At 42.8% G+C, this 23190-nt stretch overlaps 1 pseudogene across 1 annotated transcript in view; it reads right to left on the bottom strand.

The window, feature by feature from the left end:
- LOC146759598 (nuclear pore complex protein Nup153-like) overlaps positions 1-22761 on the bottom strand; it is a 29481-nt pseudogene extending 6720 nt beyond the window's left edge. Inside the window, exons 1-11 of the transcript XR_014932500.1 lie at positions 22618-22761; positions 12062-12278; positions 9474-9722; positions 8704-8843; positions 8493-8621; positions 6747-6860; positions 6526-6633; positions 5252-5285; positions 1771-1914; positions 1207-1536; positions 104-301 (exon numbers count right to left, since the gene is read on the bottom strand). The product of XR_014932500.1 is annotated as a nuclear pore complex protein Nup153-like (transcript). The remainder of the gene's footprint in view (positions 1-103; positions 302-1206; positions 1537-1770; positions 1915-5251; positions 5286-6525; positions 6634-6746; positions 6861-8492; positions 8622-8703; positions 8844-9473; positions 9723-12061; positions 12279-22617) is intronic.
- Positions 22762-23190: the final 429 nt, after the last annotated feature.

The raw sequence follows: 23190 nt of genomic DNA on the forward strand, positions 1-23190 counted from the left end.
AAAATGACCAGATTTGCCATAGCTTTAAGGGAAAAAATAATTCAGCTTTAAAAGAAGTTGAAGCAAAACAAACTGCATCCTCATTTCAATCATGAAGTATTACCTTTGAACTCTGCTTTGGTGCCTGGCTTCGCACTCTCACAGGCTACACACTTGGTGGCCTCTGCTTTGTTTTGGACCAAGCAGACCTCACAATCCCAGCTTCCTTCAGGCTTCTTGAATTTGTCTAAATCCAGGAGATCTCCAGAAGGAGCAGCAAATGCAGACGTGCTGCTGCTGCTGGTCACAGGCACTGAACTCCCTGGGAGATAAGCAATAACTAAACACTCTGCTTGAGTTACAAAGTGAATGTGAAGGTTTTTTTTTCAGAACCTCTCAAATGCTCTTTAGTTTACATACCGGACAAACACAACAGTAAAACAACAACAGCAACTCATATAATACAGCAACAGCCAATTTCAGATGTAATTCGTGGATATTCTTATCAACTAAAATCATGACAATAATTCCTGCTTGCACAAGTAACCCACCGTCAATGTTAGCACACATAAATTGATGATGAGAGTAAAGTGACATGAAGCTGAAAATTCATCAGATTTGCTTATCTCCAAATTCCAAAGTCAGACATGTTCAAAACGATACCGTTAGGAAACAAAAAAAGCCCAGAGAGGAACTCAAAGCTCCCAGGCTCACAGCTCTGTTCAGCACATAAGCTGCGCTGTCATCAAGAGCAGCAGAAACCTCCATAAAAGAGACCTGAAAGACACTGCTTTCCTTCTGATTTTTCTCGCCTGTAAGGGAATTGTTGCCATTTGATGCTGCAGCAGAAAACTTTTAGCTCTGTAAGCACGAGGATTGAAGCAGTTACCCAGAAGGCACAAAAGCATCACAGTGACATCTTCACTCCAACCGTTTTAAATCACTGAGGGCAACTTTTAAAACAGTAGAAGAAGAAAATGCCTTGTATTTGAAACAATAAAGATGGGGTCCTCTCTTTCATGGTATACCCAGCAGATTTTATCCTCATCTTACTTGCAATGCTCTTCCCCTTCACAGACAACATATCCATGCAGATCCCTGCACCAGGAGGATAATGGTAAGCCCCTCATGTTTTATACACACAGTTTGGGTATTTTTAGTCTGTGATTTTTGTTATGGAATAAGACGGAAACAACACAAGCTTAAAAAAAGAAGAAAAGGCCATACCTGGTTTCTCAGACTGACAGGCTACACATTTGCTGTCTTCTGCCTTATTTGATACTAAGCAGGTTGCACATTCCCAAGAGCCTTTTGGCTTCTTAAACTTGTCTCCAAAGCCCAGACTGACAGTGGTGTCAGTGCTGCTAGAGAAGGATGTCACAGTCATCGAGCTCTCTGTAGTCACTGGCAATGCCAGAGTAGGCATCACTCCCATTCCAGGCTTTGGTGTCTCACATGCTACACATTTGGTAGCTTCAGGTTTGTTCTGGACCAGACAAGTATCACAATCCCATGTTCCAGGCGCTGCTTTGAATTTGTCTCCGAAGCCCAACACCCCTACAGGGGGGGTGGGGTTTAAAAAAAAAAAAAAAAAAGGAAAGAAAAATAAGAAAAAATTGTCAATTTCTTTTTGAGCTATTGTAGCCATCATTAGTCCTTGAAATGAAACCTCTTCATCAGAATCAGAAGAAACAGTTTAGCTGCTTCAAAAGTTCATAAATGCCGGTAAATACAATTACTGCTATATAGAAAATCAAGTTTTAAAAAAGAACAGGAAGGAAAATGACATACATAAAGTTGCAACATCCATATGGAAATAATGACTAAGCCAGAAGACCTGAAATAGAACAGCTGATTCATATTGATAATTTCTAATGTTTCTTTTAATTAGCCCAGACGTGGACTGGTTCTCCAGTTCTGTGATAAACATTAACTCTGCAAGGATATAAAAAGAACAACTCATGAAAATACACAAAAAGTGCACATATGCACATAAGGGAAACACCGCCAACAGCAGAGCAAGCCTTTAAGATGGCAAGAAGTTTGAGAAGCAGCTCAGGCTTTTATGTGGCCATCAGCAGGAACAGCAGAGGTGTTTGGCTATGCCAACATTCCAGAAGTCTTTTCAGACACGAACACAGATCCCTTTTGTAATGCATACAAAGGCATTTCTCTGTTTATTATGGAAGCCTAGATCAAAACCAGAAAGATTTCCCAATGCAAGTGGTTAAGAGAAGAAAACGTACCCCAAACCAGAAGTGAAATAAGAAATAACATCAGAAGTACTGTGGCAACAAAATGAAATATCCTTGGGAAAAAAAAATAAATCATTTTATCAATGCTTATCCCATCAGTTGTTAAAGTAATCTATTAGTTGACATTGGAAGACACCAGGTCCAGTTTCTGGAAGACTGAGGAAAAGAATCAGTCTAAACTTGTCAGACGCTTGAAAGCAGCTTGATTAGCACTGTAACTGTTGAGGGGAAGCCAGATCCCTAAGGCCATAAAGCTCAGGCTTTTCTCTAAACCAAACTGTCAGTCAATCAGAATTCTGAAAAAAGTCTTATGTCAAAATAGATATTTGTACAGACAACTATAGCCTGCATATAGTAGTCTGTTATCCCTCTTTCTCTTAACATGTATCAGCTTCAAGGAGCAAAGACATTTGTCAGGCTTCAAGTAAATCCATCCCACAACCAGGCAAGTTTAAAGAACAAATAGCCCTTGGTAGATTGAAAATAGTTTAACCAGTATGCCAGCTTATCTACTCTATGGACAAAAAGTAAGACACTGCAACATTGCAATAGTGCAATAAACATTGCGTACAAAATAAAATGCAGTATGTATTCTGAATCTCTACATGGAGGAGTAGAATGGATTTCAACAAAAGACGATTCAGAGCAGTTTGGAATGAAACCACAAGTCAAACTGAACGCCTCTTTTCATTAAGACCAAAACCTTAAAGCCAACCTCTCACACCCCTGACAAGGCAGCTGCTGTGAAGTCATACTTTTAAATGCCAAATCAAAGCGTTGAGGTGTTGTTTTGTTGGTTGTTTCGTTTTGTTTTTTATTATGAGCCAAAGAATGCCCCAGGCCACACTGGAATTGCTTGGCAGATGAACAGAGCCCTGTTACTGTTGTTTGAAGAGAAAAATCCACACCCTAAAAGGTAACCTTAGAGGGCAAAGTGCCTTCAGTCAAGCTTTACAGAACAAACTATTAGTCCAGAAAGGAAAGCTATTGACGTCATCTGGAGAACTCATCCTACCTACCTAAACCAAGTAAGCAGTATAGCACAGATCAATCTCCTCTGGACAATTACAACTGTTAACTCCCTGAGAACTTCGTTTTAGGAACAAGCTGGCACTTGGCCTCAAAAGGTTCTGTAAAGCTCCGGGTTCTCATCCGAACTAAAACTAATAGGTCTTACTCCAGAGAATATCAAGATGGATAAATGGTTCCATTGCCAATAAGTAAACTGATAAACTACAGAATATCTGCCAAAGTGAAATTTCTTACACTGTAGACTTCATTGAAGTGAAAACTAAACTGTCTTTACTTCCTAAAGAAAAAAAGGCCTCCAATAGCAAATACTCTTTCTGCAGATACAGCATCGTAACTATAATGCTACAGTGCAATGGAAAACACAGCAATGACAGCAGAGTAGCTAAGTTCTAGGCTACAGAAAGTGAAGATAATCCCAAATGCAGCAGCCATGGATGTAGAAACAAAGTAAAAAAGCTGCTTGCCCTTGGAAGGCCTCAGGCAGGCAGGGATCTCCAGCAAGATACCCTCACCTCCACTGCCAACCCTTAAATAAGGTCTGGCTCCACACTCCTTCTGGTCACTGAGGTGCACTGCAGGTACCTGAGCTCACCTGGGTTGGCCCTGCCTCCCCCATCAGGTGCTCAATCACTGCTTCAGGCTGTGACTTAGCATTTCCACTACAATGACATACCTTGTTTCCAATCTTCCTATCCTACTAAGGATATAGACATGGGAAAGAAATCATTTCTGATACATCACTGATAATCTAATTTTCTTCTTGTTTATCTTCCTTCCAATCTTAAAAACAAATTTTTTTTTTCAAACTTATATTGATCTTCAAATGTGATTTAGACTTTACAGCTCTCAAAATACAGAATTCTTGTTCCCATTACTGAGAACTGTTACTGCGTTTTCTAAGAGACATACAGGCAGAACATAGTGACAAAGGAGACAGTTTTCTTCATACAAGTTAGTCTTAAATTAATAGATCTGTCATACTTTTCAGATGGTTCTACACGCTGTTCTTCAGGCAAACTCTTCTCTTTCATTTCCTGCAAATTATTTCAAGATTTAGCTGAAGATATATACTATATGCAAAGTAAAGACAATGACTCGTATTGTTTTTTTGTATTTTTGTTTGCTAGCTTTTTAATTTATACCACTAAATACACCTCTAGCTAATAAATCTCGTTCCCTAATTCAGTATTCTAGGTACAGCTCAGCTACATCTGGGGGCTAAAACAAGTACTGCTGCTTCTCTTTGCATCGAGGATGAACTGACAGAACAGTTAACCACATCTGTCAAACTCTCTACCAAAGAACATAATTAAACAAAACATAACGATAATAGTATTGCATGGTAGGGAACCAAATCAAGTTGTTAATAAAGCTAGTGCTAGTTTACCGACCCTTAAAAAGGGCTTCAGTTATATCATTTATCAAAGAACAAAACAGAACAGTACAACCTTCCCTCCCCAAAAAAACCCAAGCAGTTGCAGCTATGCTCTTTTTTAGAACTCTTCTAAAGAAAGATTATGCTGGCTAAATGATACAGAGATTGAGAGGTTTCAAAGCAGTAATTAATCAGAAATGACCGTCCACTTTCATCTCTACCCTATAAGGTCCACAGATTTAACACCGGGCTATTTTTACACTCAGACCAATACTGGGAATGCGGTGGTTTTTCAGAAAGAAAAACATAAAGAAAACTTTGTGTACAGGAGGATACAAAAGGAAAATGTCGCTTCTGTCTTTTAATATTCTTTCACTGAAAACAACCTGATCCTACAGTACATCATTACATTGTGAAACAACCACAAGCCACTTAATCATTCCAAAAATGTAATTAAATCCAGAAAAACTCAACCTATTTCTCAGTAGTTCCTACAGTTTTAATGCATATCCCAAATGTACTAGCAGTACACTCTGCAAAGAAAGAACATCTCGGTATAGGAATTGGTCAGAAACATTCCAGGCAGGTAAGGGCTGCAAAATTTACTTACTTTGTGCTTTGTATCTACTCTCTGGTGAATTTTGCTAGAATCAGCAGATGGAGTCAGAGATGGCTTGACATAACGGGCCAGAACTCCTGACAGAGAGATTGCCTTTGGTGTCACCGCTCTTTGAACAGGTGGATGCTGAGATTCCATCTTAGAAAGGGAAGCGATAATCAATTTATTCTTTCATGCACCAAAACTAACTGCAGTATTTATGGATGAAAACATTTACAGAACTATAAACATCCTATTAGTCTTGGAACTCAACTCTAAATGCATTCAACTCACAGAGGGAAATCACCAGAAAACCAGAGATCAAGTCCAGAAAGCTACACAGAAGCTACAGAGAAGTAGCCAAAGCTTGACTAAATCTCATTTCAAACTTTGGCACTTAGTTTCATAGACAAAACAATTCACACTACCATAACCAAAATAACTCATGTTCCTACAGTACTCCCCTCTTTTCCTCTGCCTACACTGTGATAGTTTTTACTAGCTTAACCCATTGATTTATCATTCAAAGCATTAAGCAACTGATAGGGCCTTCTGAGCTACATACTACATAGATTTTCCTCCTACAGAGCCAAACAAACAGTAGAGCAAAAAGTAAAAAATGTTGTCAAATAATATTAAATTAATCTCATTCACTAATATGTCATCTAACATTTTAGATTTGTACTAAATAGATTTAAAGTACTTTAACTTCCCTGTTCAAAGTATTGCCCAGTTAGCTGTTCAGTACACCAAGAGCTATTCTGTCTGGTGCAGATCCTTGAAATAAGTGAAATGCCACATACATCACTGCTACCCACTGCAAAAGTTTTGCCTGAGCGTACAAGAGCTCTGTCAACCACACGCTCACTTCAGCAGGAAAACGGAGAGCCATGTCCTTCACAAATAATTATTTTCATCACAGGCCACCCTTCTCCTGCCAAATATTATGAATCCTAGTATTGTGAACAGACAGTCTATCTCCTTTTACCCAGTGACAGCTGTGTGCAACATTTGTTTACTGCCTGACAACTTCAAGCTCCCTGTTGCAAATTTGGCAGATCTTTCTTAATGCCTTATCACAGGTGTGGTTCTACAATTTGACTGAGAATTCACACCAGATTTGCTTGCAGTTAATTGGGTAACAAGCTGTACTTTATTTTCAATAATCTTGCAATTTAGCACACGGCAAAAAGAAGGTGCAGGAAGTCTCAGATGTTTGGAAACTCTGAAGTGATTGTAAACTTAATTATACACCGATCAAGGGATTGTATAAAGGACAGAAATTAACAGTTTTCTTTCTCGTTATCTGGATGGTGACAGTAAACAGAAGTATTCTTTTTCTGTGCTTGAATCAACAGAGAAGCCTGCACAAAATCTGGAATTCTTTTAGCATCCTGTGGAAAAAATAATGCAATAAATTAAACAGGGCTCAACATAGGGAAGACTTTCATTCTTTACTGGCACATCTACTAAGTTTTACTAATATATTAAAAGGAGTGCTGCTTACTGCCAGAGGACTTGACATCTTCTCTAGTGACTGCAGGATGCGCCGTGCTGTGGAACTCGTCACACCATAGGATTGCACGTTTGCTTGTTTAGCTTTCATTTGCCTTACTGGTGTCTGAAAAAACAACATTGTAATTGTCATGCTGTTCAATTTTGAGTTAAACACACGTGTATTTTATGGCCCCAGGCTACACGAACAATATAACCAATATTCTCCGATGACAGAGAAAAATGCATTCGCTGGGAGCTCAAGACAATGAAAAAACATTCTGAGTTATAGCAGTTTAACTGGGTCTCCAATACATCTTGCACATGGGATAAAACAAAAACAAGAAGCCCATATGTGTAGAAAGTAAAGATGGAAGATGTTATGACTGCCGGTGTCTCTGAAGCAGTAATTAGGAAAACTGAACTGAAGCAAAGGCTTGTGATCCAGACAGCGCTTTCACTAACAACACAGACCTCAGGAGTTTCATGATGGTACAATACCATCTTTAAATCAGTGTATATAACCACAACCAGGAGTTTTTAGTTCTACTTCTCTCTTGCCTGCATCCAGACATCTTAGGGAGACCTCCAAGGAAGAGACTCGACAGCCTCTGAATAGCCTGTATCAATGTTCCATCACCTGCACAGCACAGAAGTGCTTCCTGGTATCTACATGGAACCTCCAGTGTTCCAGTTTGTGCCCAATGACTCCTGTCCCAGCACTAGGCAACACTGAAAAGAGACCAGTGCTTCACCCTTTTGGCATCCACTCGTCAAGGATTTACAGACACTGATGAGATCTCCCTAAACAGGCCCGGCTCTCTCAGCCTCTTCCCACAAGAGAGGTGTTCCAAACCCCTCATCACCTTGGTGGCCTTCTGGACTCTCCTCAGTATGTTGCTGTAATCCACAGCATACAGGAATAAGTAAGCTACTGTCTCCTTTAAAAGCCTAATATTTTGGTTCCTATTTTCAGTATAACCTACAGTTACACTGCAAAAAGTTTAAATAACTGATCATAGAGGGCTCACAGCTTTCAGTAAGTTTAAAAAACAAGTTTTCAAGGTTTCCCATACATCAGAAACTTGCACTCTAGCTATTAAGAGTTGTCAGCATTCATTTACAGCTTCATTTCAGAACACCAAGAACTCTTATGGGCAAATAACTCTCTTCAAGAACAGTGCGAAACATTAAAAGAAAAAAGAATGCTACTGTTCACCTCGAGATTGGCATTTAGTCCTGCATGCTCCTCTCAGTATTAGAACAAAGGATCTGTAATGCTAATTCTAGATACAGTAAAGAGCAAACAGCCTCATACAATTTATTCATAGCATGAGCATAGATACGATTGTGTAATTTCTACAGATAAATATCAGACAGGTCTGACCACTGCAGCTTTTGCTACTATAAGCACAAGTTTTTAGTGTTGTGCTGTCATTGTTCTAATTGCATGACGTTATTTTAATGTGATACAGTTAGAGGTATACAACAGCACTCAAATGGAATATTTTTAAAGACTTAACAGAGGAAATCCCAACTACAAACATCTAGCTTTAACAGTCATTCTCCTTCATTCCAACAAATACTTACATAATAACCATTAAAATAATTTGAATAACAATTGCCATTTAAACTTCTGCTCTTGTAGGCAAAGAGGGAAGAATAGGAGCTGTTGCCACATTCTTGGCTCCCCTCTCAAAGCTACAGTGCTACTTTAATATTTCAACCACAATTTCTTACCACACTGTTTTTCTCTTACCTGATAAGGAGCAGCTTGCACTTTTGTCTGCCTTGCAGCTGCAGCCCTTCCACCATAAGTGGTCTTTCCAGGGAAAAATGGAGAGTCTCCAAGCTGGCTTGTCTTAAAGACAGAAGTGTTTCCAAGCGTCTATAGAAACATAGCATGGTAACTGGTCAGTAAAATGGGTATGCATTTCAAATGATTAAAACAAATACTGTGCAGTACTTACAGGAGAGAGAGCTCCAAAAGCAGATAAATTGAATGCAGGTTTCTTTGAACTAGACGCAGAATGTTGGGTGAGGGAATGAGATCTTTCAGCTTCTGCGGACCAGAGCAGTGGTGCTGAATTATTTTTTGAAACTGCGGTATCTGCCAAAAAGACAAACACTGGATATAAAAGCCTCGAGGACAAAAAGAACTCCCGTTATTAAGGATCACACTGACCTAAGCTCTTTAATACAAAAATCATTCCTTAGTGAACTCAGCATAAAACATGGCAGCACTGACAGCTGAAGCCTTCTTTCAAGAAAGGCCAGAAAAGCAGCTCAAAACTTGCACAGTCAGAATAGTTCCTTTATCTGCTCTTTGTGAAACACAAGAAAACAACCTGCATTGCCATTTGTCACCTGTAGTTACTCACTAGCTGTCTGTTGGACAGTAGCTCTTCCTTCTAAGCAATAAACCTAGTTGTTGAGCTAAAGCAATTCACTTTCACTTGCTACCATCCCAGTTCAATATTTACATACAACTAGCTGAGAGTGGGTAAATCAGAACAGATTTTTTTTGTAATACCAAGGTCTCATAATGCACTTCTGAACACAGTTACATTAAAACGTTGACTGAAACAAATACTTCTAAAACACTAAAAATAAAATGCAATTCTCACTTCCAAAGTTGACATTCACTTATTTACTAAGTTGATGAGGAATATGAATGGATGCAAAGTATTTCACATGATGTAAAAATTACACTAAAGCCTAAAAAAAAAATGAAATTTACTTTTCTCAGATGCTCTACAGGAGAAGCCACTAGTTGTTGCGATGTTATCATCATCGTGCTGAGAGGTAGAATCTTTTATTTCTTTTACTAGAGACAGTCCAGGATTGCCAATGCCAAGTGAAGAAGATGTAGAGGGCTGACAGGGTGGCACAGTGGAATCTGACACGTTACAGTTCAAATGGCCCCGATGAAGAGAGGGCCTCGTTAATACAGCTGAACAGTTCAATGCTGATCTACTTGTGGATGGTTCTAAATACAAACAGGGAGACGATTAGCTTTCCTATAGACGAGCTCATAGAAGCCAAAATCTGTTTTCTATCAACAGTCAAGCTATTGCCAAGATCTAAGCACAAAAATAGAGAAGCCAAATTTAACTTCTTCCTCATCCAGATAGAGTTTCAACTGTGTGACTATAACAGCAACACTACTTGCAATTCTGAGTATTAATATCACATTAAGAAGAAGTTAATTACGGGGCTTTACAACACCGGGCCCTGACTTCATGCTCAAGTACTTCAACACTGGATCTTTAACTAAATCAAACATACAGACTCCTTCCTCTTGCATGAAAAGCTTGCAATAAACTTTCCAAAATTTGAGACCATGCAGCAAATTGCAGACAACACTGCCATTTACATAATCTCAGTACATTAGTTTGAATACAACATGAAAATGAATGTTTGCAGTACTTTTTATTTTTCCTTTCCAAACAAATCTACAAATCAGGTCATGCCACATGTAAACATTATCTCCTATCCATAAACTTTGGAGATTTTAAGTCAAGAAACAAGTAAGCATGTTTTCCTCTGGAACCAAAGGGTCAACAAACACTGCCAGTGGCCTGGAGGGGGTGGCCTCACAGCTCCAAGTTGCTGAATGAACAGGACTACTAATAAATATCACTCTCTCAGGAATCCTGGGAATTCAAAAGATTCTGAGCCGCTCTCCCCTTGATACTTGCACTGAAGCTTAAACTAGCTAGTTCAATCCTCATTAGCACTGCTGTAGCACTAATCAGTTCTCTGAAACATTAGCAGATTATGAGGATAGTATTGCTTGACAGTTTATTGGCCAAGCAAGGAATACATGCTGTAGCACGTAGGTATCTCAGAGCTGAAGAAATACATATTTCTAAAATTGCAGTAATAACTAATCTTAAACAAAAAACTGAAATATAACAAGTAACATACACAGACAGCAACATAAGCTAGCAGAGGTCCCACACGGTCCACCTGCTTCCGATATTCTGGACTTAATAAATTTGCTGTGCAGCTGTTCTTACTAAAAGGTCCTTTCACACAGTCCTGTAGAAAAGCCAACACACGCTCCTCAGCCAAGACATTATCTATTCCTTTATTCATACTTATTTCCTCAGGTCCTGTTTGTCGCCTGGGAGAAGAGGCCAAACCCCTCCTCATCACAACCTCCCTTCAGGAAGTTGTAGAGTGCAATGAGGTCTCCCCTGAACCTCCTCTTCTCCAGGCTAAACAATCCCAGCTCCCTGAGCTGCTCCACATAAAACTTGTGCTCCAGACCCCTCACCAGTTTTGTTGCCCTTTTCTGGATGTGTTCCAGGGCCTTGATGTCTTTCTTGTAGCGAGGAGCCCAAAACTGAACACAGTACTCAAGATGTGGCCTCACCAGTGCTGAGTACCATTGTTTACAATTACATGGCATTGGAGGCAAAGATACTTCCTCATTGTTTTTGACTCTGACAACAGAAGCAACCGACTTTCCACATTATCTACGATTACCTTTACATGCTCAGACTAAACTACTTTCCTTATTAAAAGATAAGTTCCCCCAACAGCTATCAAAGAGGAACCCAACTGAAAGCACACGCAAATTCACACAGCACGACTACAGAACCAGTGGGAGGAACCTGATTTAAAACAAAGATGAATTTTTAACATAGTACAGAGGCTGCAAGTCTCTGCCAAGAGTCCAAATATCTTTTCAAAGACAACAGCCTAGATACTAACACATATCTTAATTTTATTGAATATTCTAAAAATAATGTAATATATCACATGCATGAGTTCCTCAGCTCGCTATTAAGCTAACAAGGAGCTTTACTAAATCGATCAAAGTCCAAAAAGTAATAAACAAATAAAAAAATAAATAAAATTTTAAAAATCAAGACATGAGAAGAAATGTTTCCTCTGCCATTCTGGAATCTACTTTTTGTTTTCAGGACTTCAAAACAAATTAATGTTTTTAACTGCCTAAGGCAGTTAGACAAAGTCTAACAGGTCTTCTAAAAAATAAAACAGAAAATACAATTTAGCACACTTGTGAGTATTTTCAACGTTTCCTCCCTGACTAATAGAGTACATGAAGTCAACGGACGGCTTCCAAGAGTTGTAAGTTCTGTGCTTTACAACTCTATTTACCGTTTAAAGCTAAGAGACAGTTTCACAAACTGTTGTTTTGAGGTTTGGGTGTTTTTTTTGTTAACTTGCGGAGGAGGGGCTGATTTTAATTACATCAAAAACCCTCTTAGCAAATTCCTTTGGTTATTTAGATTTGAAACCAGAAATCTGTGAGGAAATAGAGATAACCAGAACACTACATGATTTTTCACATACCTTCCAGGTTAATTCCTGCTGGTTCAGGCGTGACTCTCCCATCGGTCATTATGGTATTTTCATCTCCACAATCGTGATGATAATTTACTGGATTCTCTTCCTGGTTTGTAGATTCATTTGTATCTGCACATTCATCTTCACTTTTATTAAAATACTTCTGTAGCCATCCTGGTACAATGTTTTTCACCGACTCCGTCATTCTGCTAATGATTCCCTGCTTGAAAGAGGAAATGCTTCTTTAATTACAGAAACAGACAACAGCATATGCTGGGATACAATCTTCCACAAACCTCAAAGACAAGAGTAAGATGCAAGAGTTTGATCCTAAGTGTAGGATTGCTATGCTTCTGGGATGCCTAAAATTTCCCTAATATTAATTTCTGACTAACTATTAATATTCAAAGTTCCGAAGCTTCCATCAGAGTCAATTCACAAGGCCACCAGGAAACTATTTCTACATAACTCCTCATCTACATACTTGTTTCACAACTCTTCCTCCACACACTCCATTGGAAACCACCTAAAACAGAAGCTCAGCATTTATCTGCAGTGATAGTGAGGATCATTGTATCTGCTATCATTCCCTGAAAACTTTAGCATCCCTTTCTGTCAAATCTCAACCACAGGCAGACAATCATTTGCAGCACTCCTTCTCGCACAGCTGACAACCATGGAGCTGCTTGGCTCCTTACACTACAAGCAAACATGAAGGCTGACTCAGCAACTCCAACACTGAAAACCAAGAAGTGACACAAGAGTGAATGGAATTCAGCAAAAAAAAATCTGTTGCTAACGGGTACATCCAGATTTTGGCTGGTTCTGTACCAACAGGCCTGCTCTACCACTTTTCTGGGTTTGGGAAATAGAATTCCCCAGCTGAACTTGTTATTTGGGTGTAGAAAATTGATAATATGCTTTGAACGTGCTGAAGCTAGCTACAGTCTAACAAATTTCTGAGATAACAACCATGCACACACATAACAACAACAACAAAAAACCCAAATAACCAAAATAAAACCCTGTATCATTGAAGTATTCCACAGAAGACAGTGAAAAAACCGAGATACAAGAATTATAAACACCGATACATCCTTGAATCCAGAGCTGAGAGGGAGGTAAGAGAAGAGGAAAAAGTAGAAAACAAAAAGCCTTTTTGCAGGAAGAAAGTCATCCTAATTCACAATTAGGCATTTTTCCTAATGATCTGTAATTCTATTGTTTATTTGCACAAGGACAGAATAAATACCCGTGGACAGTTTGAACCACACAGGATACCATGGAATGAACACATCCATCACAATTACTACCTTAAAATGCACACGACTACGAAATGCTCAGAATGATGCTATTCTCTTATATGCTAAGCCTCAGCTTCCCTGCAGAAACCACAAATGCAGATGATGCCAGAGTTCACAAGCAGTTCAACGCAAGGTGTCAGCAGAGCGGCTCCTTCTAATCCCCCAGCCCCTTATTTACACCCTTTTCCCTGACACACTTCACTTTTTACCAGGGCTACCAATGAAAGAGCATTGGGACAAATCAGACGAGATAATATTTGCAAAAAAGAGCAAATGCTCAGGACACAAACAGCACCCAGGGCTGCGTTCCTTCACAAAAGGCACTGCTTCATGTAGTCAGTAGAAACTGACTCAACAACTTGAGTTCAAGAAAGAGAAGAACTGGGTCCTGCAGAGGCAGGGCAATGAGCAGGTTTACCCGCTTCCCTTCATGGCATCTTACTGAGGAGAGGGTGCACAACCACCAGAGGCCGTTGTCAAAAACTCTGTTATCTTCTAGAACTCCCTTGCTGAACAGATGTGAGGGACCTGCCACCTCAACGGCATCCTCTAAACGACTGGAATACTTGATGGTGAACACACACATTTTGTTGTTGGCTGAGTCTCCACCCACAGAGCAAGGCTGGATCCAAGAATGTGGTGGAAAATCTCTTTCACCTTTGTTTCGTCTATTCTTTCACTGTTTCTCCCCTCGATCTCTTTCCATTTGTTTCCATCACCTCCAGGGATAATGACTCCACCACCTTCATGGACAGCCTGTTCCAATGCCTCATCACTATTTTAGAGGATAAATTTTTCTTAATATCCAACCTGAACTTCCCCAAGTGCAACTTAAGACCACTACCTCTCATTCTATCACTAGTTACCTGGGAGAAGAGGCCAACTCCCACCTGGCTACAACGTCCACTCAGGTCACTGTAGAGAGAAATGAGGTCTCTCCTGAGTAGCCTTCTCCAGACAGAACAATACCCCAGTTCCCACAGACATTCCCCATAAGACCTGTGCTCCAAATCCTTCACAGCTTTGTTGCCCTTCTCCGGATGTGCTCCAGGGCCTCAACATCTCTCTTGTAGTGAGGGGCCCAAAGCCAAACAAAGTATTTGAGGTGCGGCCTCATCAGAGAGATGATCACTCCCCTACTCCTGCTGGCAACGCTAGTTCTGATACAAGCTGGGATGCCATTTGCCTTCTTGGCCACCTGGAGACACTGCTGGCTCACGTTCAGCCAGCTGTTGACTAGCACTTCCAGATCATTTTCTTCCTTACAGCTTGCCAGCCATACTGCCCCAAGCCTGTAGCACTGCATGGGGCTGTTGTGAGCAAAATTGGTCTCAATGAACCTCATACAACTGGCCTGAGCCCATCAATCCACGTGGTGACCAATGCATATGGTGAAGTAAATCAAATACAAGTAAAACACTACCTGTGTTTATTTCACTTACAACTTCCAAGCTGATTTCATTATAAAAAAAATACATAATGAATCTTACAATTCCTGGAATATACTGGGCAATGCATGCAAAGCAGAAAAAAGGAAACAACCCAAGAAACAGACGTGCTTCATTTTATAACAAGACTTACTTGTGAAATGCTCACCCCTCACCTCTTCACACCACAGTTACTTACCAGGCCCTCCCTTGTCACCTGAATTCACTAGACATACGCCCAATGTGTTGCCGCACAAAAACTCTTCTGGTGCCAGCCCTGTGCTCAGAGGAAGGGCAGCTCTGTAGTTCCTCATTGCTACTGGCCTGGGAGGCTCTGAAACGTGATACGGTGACAGGGAGAATCCAAACCGTGAGTAGCAGCAATTTGGTCAGTGAATACGTTTTGGTCCTTCAGCAGATTCAGAATTAACTCACTGATTTCAGCAGTTTGAAAGCTGCTCTCAGTTCCAGCAGTTGTCTGCTGATGTTAAATGCACTCACACGCTAAGCTCATCTGAAAACAGCAGCGGCAGGAAAGCAGAACAAAACACAGAACGTGGAGAAGAGATCCAATAGCTTATGAACAGGTATTTACAACAGCTCCTCGAACATGGTACCCCCCAAGCACCTGCAGCACTGCTGGGTATGTCTCCACCAACACATACATGCACCACCACAGCAAAAGTAACTACAGCTGCAGCTCAGAGGCTCGCTGCCTTGGGATGCGACTCCAAACAAATGATGTGCTGTAGGCACCCAAGAGTAAGCAAGCAGGTGGCCTAATTTACTACTTTGAAACACCATTTTCTGAAATGGTTGATATAAAGAAATAAAAGCCAATAGCCAACAGAACTCAGGCTCCTTCCATCCCCCACATTACCCGGTGCCAGCTCTGGCGCAGCAGGCTGCTCTCCTTACTAGCTGAATTTGTTAATCTGGCAAAAAGCGCATGTTTCTCTGCTGGACTAATGAGTTCAGCTGGTGCAGTGCAACGAAAATGGCTCAGGAGAAAGAGAAATATCGGGCAGCAGGACAAGATAAAGAAGCAGCAAGACCTTCCTTTGAGCAAATATCCACAGATACACAACCATGGACAGCCGTACCAGGCCTGCTTCAAACCAACTCAGCCAGAATTTCACCTTCAGCTTGCAACAGCTCACTATTTAGTTACAGTGGTGATAATGCAAAAGTAAGGACAGAAATGGAAATGTGACATGGTTGTCTCCTGCAGCAGCACAGATGCAGAATGGCTCCGAACTCGCCGTGCTCTTTTCCTTTAGGGAGTGGTTTCAATCTGGATGTAGGACAGCAGAGTTTGATATTTCATTTAGAAAACAGACAATAAAACTTATGACTTAATAAGAACAATATGCTACAGGAATGTCATCAATTATACGACAGTAGAAAAAAACAACTATTTAAGGCAACTGGACTAGTACAACTTTACTTCCAAAGACCACGAAGAAGGGTTTACGCTTTCAGATGCCAGTACTTCCTTCTTATAGTGATAAACGAGCCTTTCTTAGTCCAGCTCTAGAATGAACACCCAGGGACACTGGTGCTGTTCTGCATTCTGGCACTGCCTGCAGATTTCCAGCAGGAAGACGACAGCCCATCATCATCACTTCCATCTGAGTGCAAAAAGCCAGTGTATGGTGTGCTCCTGTATGTAAACCAGCATGTAACTATAGCTTAAATCCTAGTGACACCACGGATGCCCCGTCCTTGGAGGTGTTCAAGACCAGGTTGGACGGGGCCCTGGGCAACATATTTCTGGCCACGTGCCTTCTCCACAGTTCATCTGACAGAATCAAGAGCATCTCTCAAACGTAAGTGGATCTCTAAATACCATTATCTTACCACTACCAAACAAAAAAGATTGTCACTGCACAGAGATTTACTCAGTGGCTGTAGATAACAGCATACAGTTCTACAAATCTGTATGTATTCTGCAGCTTTGCATACTATCATAGTGAATACTTAAGGCTGATATTACAGCAGCTGTGATATTAGAATGACCACATGCCTGGTGCAGATGAAGAGTTTTAATCTTTGGTTGATACCTCAGAGACAAGCAGAGGTAGAGCACTAAGAGGGGAAGGAGCCATGAGACCCAGTTCACACAGAAAAGAGTTTGTCTCAAAGCAGAGCTACAGCTTCAAAGCAAAGTCAGCTATTTTTTCAGGACACACTTGCACAACTCCTTCCAACAGCAGCGTTATGGAGACAATAATAAACAACCTTACCAAGGAGAAAGAAAATTTTCTGCTGGCACAGGTATTTGCAAAGCAAGCATGTGTGTTAAAACTGTAGCTTTAAGCCTAGTTCCAGAGGTATAAATGTTAACACACACATTTTTTTCTGCAACAAAAGTAGAGATTATCATGAGCCTATGCTTACTTTAAAAAAGATCACAGAATCACAGAGTTGTAGGGGTTGGAAGGGACCTCTAGAGATCATCGAGTCCAACCCCCCTGCCAAAGCAGCTCCCTACACCACGTCACACAGGTAGGCGTCCAGTCGGGTCTTGAATAGCTCCAGAGAAGGAGACTCCACCACCTTCCTGGGCAGCCTGTTCCAGTGCTCCGTCACCCTCACCGTAAAGAAGTTCTTGCGCACATTCGTGCAGAACTTCCTATGCTGTAGTTTCAACCCATTACCCCTAGTCCTATCCCCATGCACTAGATGGCAATCACAACCATGCCAAGCACGCACAGAGACACTATAATTAAATGCCAAGTGCAATTAGAAGATGAGTTACAGAATCTCAAAAGGAACTCCCGCCCTGAAAACGTCAGTGCTACCGCCCCACCACAATAGCTTTAGTGCTGTGCCACTTCCTAGACAGCAGAAAAATGACTTCAGGTCTTCTCTTGTCAAAAGAAGGGGAATATATCTGTATTCCCTCCAATAACAACAAAGAAAAGCAAACGTTATAGTTGAGAGGATCTTTTAATTAATGAGTGTTTTTTGTAAAATAATCTAGAATACCACTATGACAAACACTGCATCAGCAAGTTGCAAAATGACCTACGCTTCAGGCAGTCAAACAAGCTAGTTCCTGCTCGCCTTGGCCCCATTTTCAGATGACCCATCTGCCTTGGCTTTAAAGGGCTCTGTAATCTTCCAGTCCCTTTCACTAACAGAGGTGAGGGAGTAACAGCCTGAAGTGGTGATGCATAGAAGTGAGTACGAAGCTTATGCAGACCAGGATGTCATTGGTGTCTTTGGCCACACTGATGGCTCATGTTCATCTGCCCGTTGACTAACACCTCCAGTTCCTTTTCTGCTGGACAGCTTTACAGCCACACTTTCCCCAACCTGTACCACTGCATGGGGTTGTTATAACCCAACAAAACAAGGTTCCTGTCAGCCCACTACTGTCAAGAAACACTGCAGCCTTGCCCTTCAGCATTCGGACATTGCCCCCTTAAGTTTGCTGTCACCCAGGAGCCAGCTGGGGGTGCATGCCCTTCTCTTGTCCCTGTTGCTTCCTAAAGACCTAAAACAGAATTAGTCCAAATATCAACCCCCAGGAGATTCTTAACAATTGGCTGTCAGTGTCCCTCAGCAGCACAGATCACAACCCTTTAAGGCCAATGGTCCAGCTAGTCTGGCCCAACCACCTGGCAGTCTACTTGATGAGCATGTATTTCACCAATCTGTCTACACAGATAATAGAGAAGACCATGCTGAGGTCCTTGCTGATCTCCGGGTGAGCCATGCTGACTGAGCCAGCCATCCATCCTGCTTATGTTAAATTTGTTACACAGTGCTGCCGTAGCAGTCGTGCTGATCCAAAATAGCTCCGCTCAAACTTCTTCAGGTAAGCAGAAGAAATGTGGTGCTCTACCCTCAGTCTTCTGAATCAGCAGCTCAGTTCCCACACAGCAGGGAAGCAAGAAGCAATGCTAATTACCGACTGGAGGAATAAACAACACGGAGGAAATGATGATCCGCTGGCAAATGAAGGCCGTGTCAGTGTCCCAGCTAAGGGACCATTCTTTCATCTACTTTAAAATCTTCTGTCTGAAGACACCGCTCACTAAGATTGCTCTCCTCCAACACCTAGCCCCCAAGGCTGTCGTGAAAACACTTTGCAAGACAGAAATCAAAATATTCATAAAATGGGACAGCAATCAGATTCTACTGCTTGTCGTACCACTGACAGCACTGCCAGCTTCAGTGAGGGAAAACTGTCAGCATCTAAGCTAAGGTCTTCCCAACCAGGATACGACGCCGCTCCAAAGCCAAGTATTAGATTTAAACACCTGTTTTGCTAATACAATTTGATATTGTTGGAACAGAGACGAAACATCATTTAAGGATGATGATTCAATTAGTTCTGGAAGTTCACAAACATTGAGCCCGATGTGCTCACCTGCTACTAAATCAAAACCAGCAGAGAGACATACAAGTGTAAACACAACCACTTCAGCACACTTTGCGGTATAATCCTATTGGTAAGAATGAAACCGATAGCCATACTTGCTTAGCTCTCCATGGACATTCTTAATAGATTAAGTATTTTTATAGATTAAGATTTTCCCTCCTAAGATTTACAAGAACTAACTTACATTACTCAACAGGATATTCTAGGAACTTTCTGCATGATTTCAAGATCTCATCCCCAAATAAACCCAGCAGTTTATAAAACTCCTGCCCACTGCTTGCAGGCACTGCACACCACGGAAATCCCAGACATAAATCAAGTGCGAGTTTATAACTGGCCCATGTTCATTATAGAATCTAGTGATAATGCAATGATTCAGGCATTGCTGCAGACAGTGGAAGTTCCCAATCCCATAACTACTCTGTCCTTATGTGACATCGCATGTGACACTAAACTTCATCCATCCAAGCAGAGCTGCTTTACAATCAGGACACACAGAAAATGCACCTCTCATCTTTCTGGTATCACCCCAAGGACGTCAGAATCAGACTGATCACAAATATGTAGCAACTCCTGCTGGTTTCTTCCACGCTAATCAGTACATCTACACAAAACAGCAAAGCTAAACCTAAAACTAACAATAAGAACACAGAGATATCATATAGATATTTAATAAGTTAATAATGTCAACAGATATCCCATTAACACACCCACCCTAGTAATTGCAGTCATCATCCTACTTAAATGACCAGGACAACCCAGCATTTAAAGCACTTCCAGCCACATCCAGGAGATGAAACCCACATGCCAGGAACAACAGGTCCCTTGCTGTACCATACTGAGCCCTCAGAGCAAATATATGACTTTAGGCCAAGTGTCCACACTCTTCAGGTAGTGCTGAATGAGGATGGATGTTTCAGCACGAGGCAGCTGACTGAACAGGTCGTTTGCCAAGTATGGCGTTACCAAAAGTCAACACAAACAGCATGGAGCTGTCGTCATTCAGCCATTAGGAAAACCCAGTCGCTGAGAGGAACTCCTAAATGTTACCTGCAGAATGCCTCACCTAGAAATACAGAAAGGCCCTTTTGGCTCTGAGGACTGCCAACCAGGAATCCTTCACAGTGGAAGAGTCTGTATCCCCTTTACTTAGTAAGGCTGCTACTTCTCATTTGTTTCGTAACAAAGCCACTGACAGTGCCCTTTGTTGTAAGGCAGGAGGGAAAGCACCATGGTTTAAGTTCCTTCACTTCTGGGACAATCAGCATCCGTATCTCCATCCTCCAGGACAGCACATGAATTGCAAGTCACCAGCGTTCTTCTCCAGACTGCATCTGCTCACCTTTCCTATTACGGCTGATTTTAAAAAGGCACTAGACTTTAAAACAAACAAATAAAAGCATAATGAAGCATGGTTCAAAAGATTAATCATCAAGCATATGGGCAGGAAATACTAGGCTTTGGATGCTCGCTGCAGGAACATCTAATGTAAAATGAGTAACAAGTTCTGAAACCGTGGACCAGAGCCTGCACACCTCCATTCTTGGAGGGCAGCATTTTCTTATATATCCTCTTTCTGGCTCAGTGAATCACGCTTTCTTTTTCTGGATAGCAGCACAGCTTCAACCAGGAGAGCTGAAGCTAACGCGCAGCTTGATGGCTGGGATATCTGCCTGCAAAGTGGAAGATGTGGGTTGATTGCTCCAGGCAAAAAAAGGAAACTGAAGCGGGGTCTACCACATTTTGAACAAACGCTATAACTAATAGCCTTTAAAAAGCATCAGCACCTCCTCTTGCAAACGCCTTCCTAAGCTGTCACTGTGTTTTGTAGAAGACTGACTGCAGCATATATTGGAGACGATCGGAGAATTCCCACCTGACTTAAATCCCCAAGAACAACAGTTAAATTACAACACCCAGAAAGTAGATGGTGATGAGCTTGGCATCCCGCTAATCATCCCCCTAATCATCCCCATACAAGTGGGGAAAAAAGAAGGAATTGGATTTCCCAGAGATTCAAAGCTGCCTGCTATGCTGCCCAGAGTGCCCAGTCACCCTCAGAGCTTGACAGTAAGAGACCAAGGGTTTTGGGGGCCACTATTTTGACCGTGAGCATCTCAAGCAGGTCTACTCAAGTGAATCTACTTAATGATAAAATCTGGAGGGGGAATGATCAGAATCGGAGGTATGACTTCAAGATAAAATTGCGCTGATCACTTTCGAGTCCTCCTGAATTCATCACTGAGACTAATAAATCACAGATCCCCTGTGGAGAGCAAACCTTATATTGAAAACAGGAACATATGTTCATTAATTTCAATTTCAACTTCGTTGTCAGTTAGCTACCTACCTAGAGCTCATTCTTTTATGTAATATGAGTTTACACTACTCATACGGTTAAAAAGCTATTCACTATAATAAGAGCATCTCTCAGTCCATCATTTACTAACCCACTACAGCTTCCTGCTCCAACAAGCTACTCTTGATCTAGTCTACACGTTGGCTCTGCAGCACCCACTACCAGGGCAGAACCCACAGACATAGAATCACAGAATCATAGAATGGCCTGGGTTGAAAAGGACCACAATGATCATGTAGTTTCAACCCCCCTGCTATGTGCATCCAGCCTGGCCTTGAATGCCTCCAGGGATGGGGCATCCACAGCCTCCTTGGGCAACCTGTTCCAGTGTGGCACAAACCCTCTGCGTGAAAAACTTCCTCCTAATATCTAACCTAAACCTCCCCTGTCTCAGTTTAAAACCATTCCCCTTTATCCTATCGCTATCCACCCTTGTAAACAGCCATTAAACATCCATCCCTCAGCACAGGTTTATGCTGTGAAATTCCTCTAGATATCAGACAACAGCAGAGCTAGGAAGCCACCTCTGCCGATTACTTTAAACACAAGCATGAAGCTTATCAGACGCACTATCAGTGCAGGAAATACACAGCAACTTCAACACTGATTCAGTCAGAGCTTTCAGCACTGTCAGCGCGGCGATGCTCCACACAAAGTGCTGCCAGCCTCACGTGGACAGCATCGCTCAGTCAATGGAGCACGCGAGACTCAGCGCTCCTTTAAAGAACAGGATGCAGATCAGGCACAACCATACGAAGCCAGCGGGCACTGGGCACCCACAGGCACTGGGTACCAACATACTCCCCTCCCGCTCCTCGGGCCGCTCGGAGGGGCTGTAACCTCCCAGCCTTTGCTCCCCGCCCCCTCCGTTCCCGGGCCACACGCGGAGCGCGGGGCGGGCGAAGATGAGGGAAGGGCCGCTCCCGTCCCCGCTCCCTCCCGCCGGGCGGTGAGGCCTCTTCCCTGCCGGTCCCGCCACCGGCACCGAGGAGAACAAAAGGGGCCGCCCTCCCGCCCCTCACCCGCCGCCTCGCACGTGGGGACCGAGAGAGGGTCGGCCCCGCTCCGCCGCTCCTCACCTGCCTGCTCCTGCGGTACGGAGGATTCGCGGTGCCCAGGTGGTACCGCCGGGTCTGGATCTTGCCGCCGCCGCCGCCGGCTCCTCCTCCCGCTCCTCCACCGCCACCCGAGGCCATGCTGGGACGCGGCCCCTCGGCTGCCCTCCTTTCCACCAGGCCGCTCCCTCACTCTGCGCCGTCACCTCCCGCCAAGCCACGCGCCGCGCGGCCTGGAAGGCACGGGAGCCCCTGTCGGCCTGCCCCTGCTCCTCCCCTCCGCCCCGCTCTCCAGAGCTCCGCTCCGCCGGCCTTTCCGCTCCGCCTCTCCTCAGCCGGGCGCGCCTCAATCCCGAGCCCCGCTGCCTCGCGACCTTCGCCCGCTGCCGCCTCGTGCTCTGGGTGCCGGCCGGCCCCGCGCTGCCCGCCCGCCTGCTCGCCCCCACCCCCCTCCGGGCTCCAGCTCCGACCAACCACACCAAGCCGCCCGCTTGTCACCGGGAAGCGCCAAAGCGTCAGCAACCGCGACGGACCAGCGTGCACAGCGAACACGGGTGGAGGCGGGGCTGCGTGGGAAAGCACGGCAATAACGTGGGC

The sequence above is a fragment of the Coturnix japonica genome, chromosome 10 (assembly GCF_054131305.1).
Source record: "Coturnix japonica strain WE chromosome 10, WE-NBRP24, whole genome shotgun sequence".
NCBI lineage: Eukaryota > Metazoa > Chordata > Aves > Galliformes > Phasianidae > Coturnix > Coturnix japonica.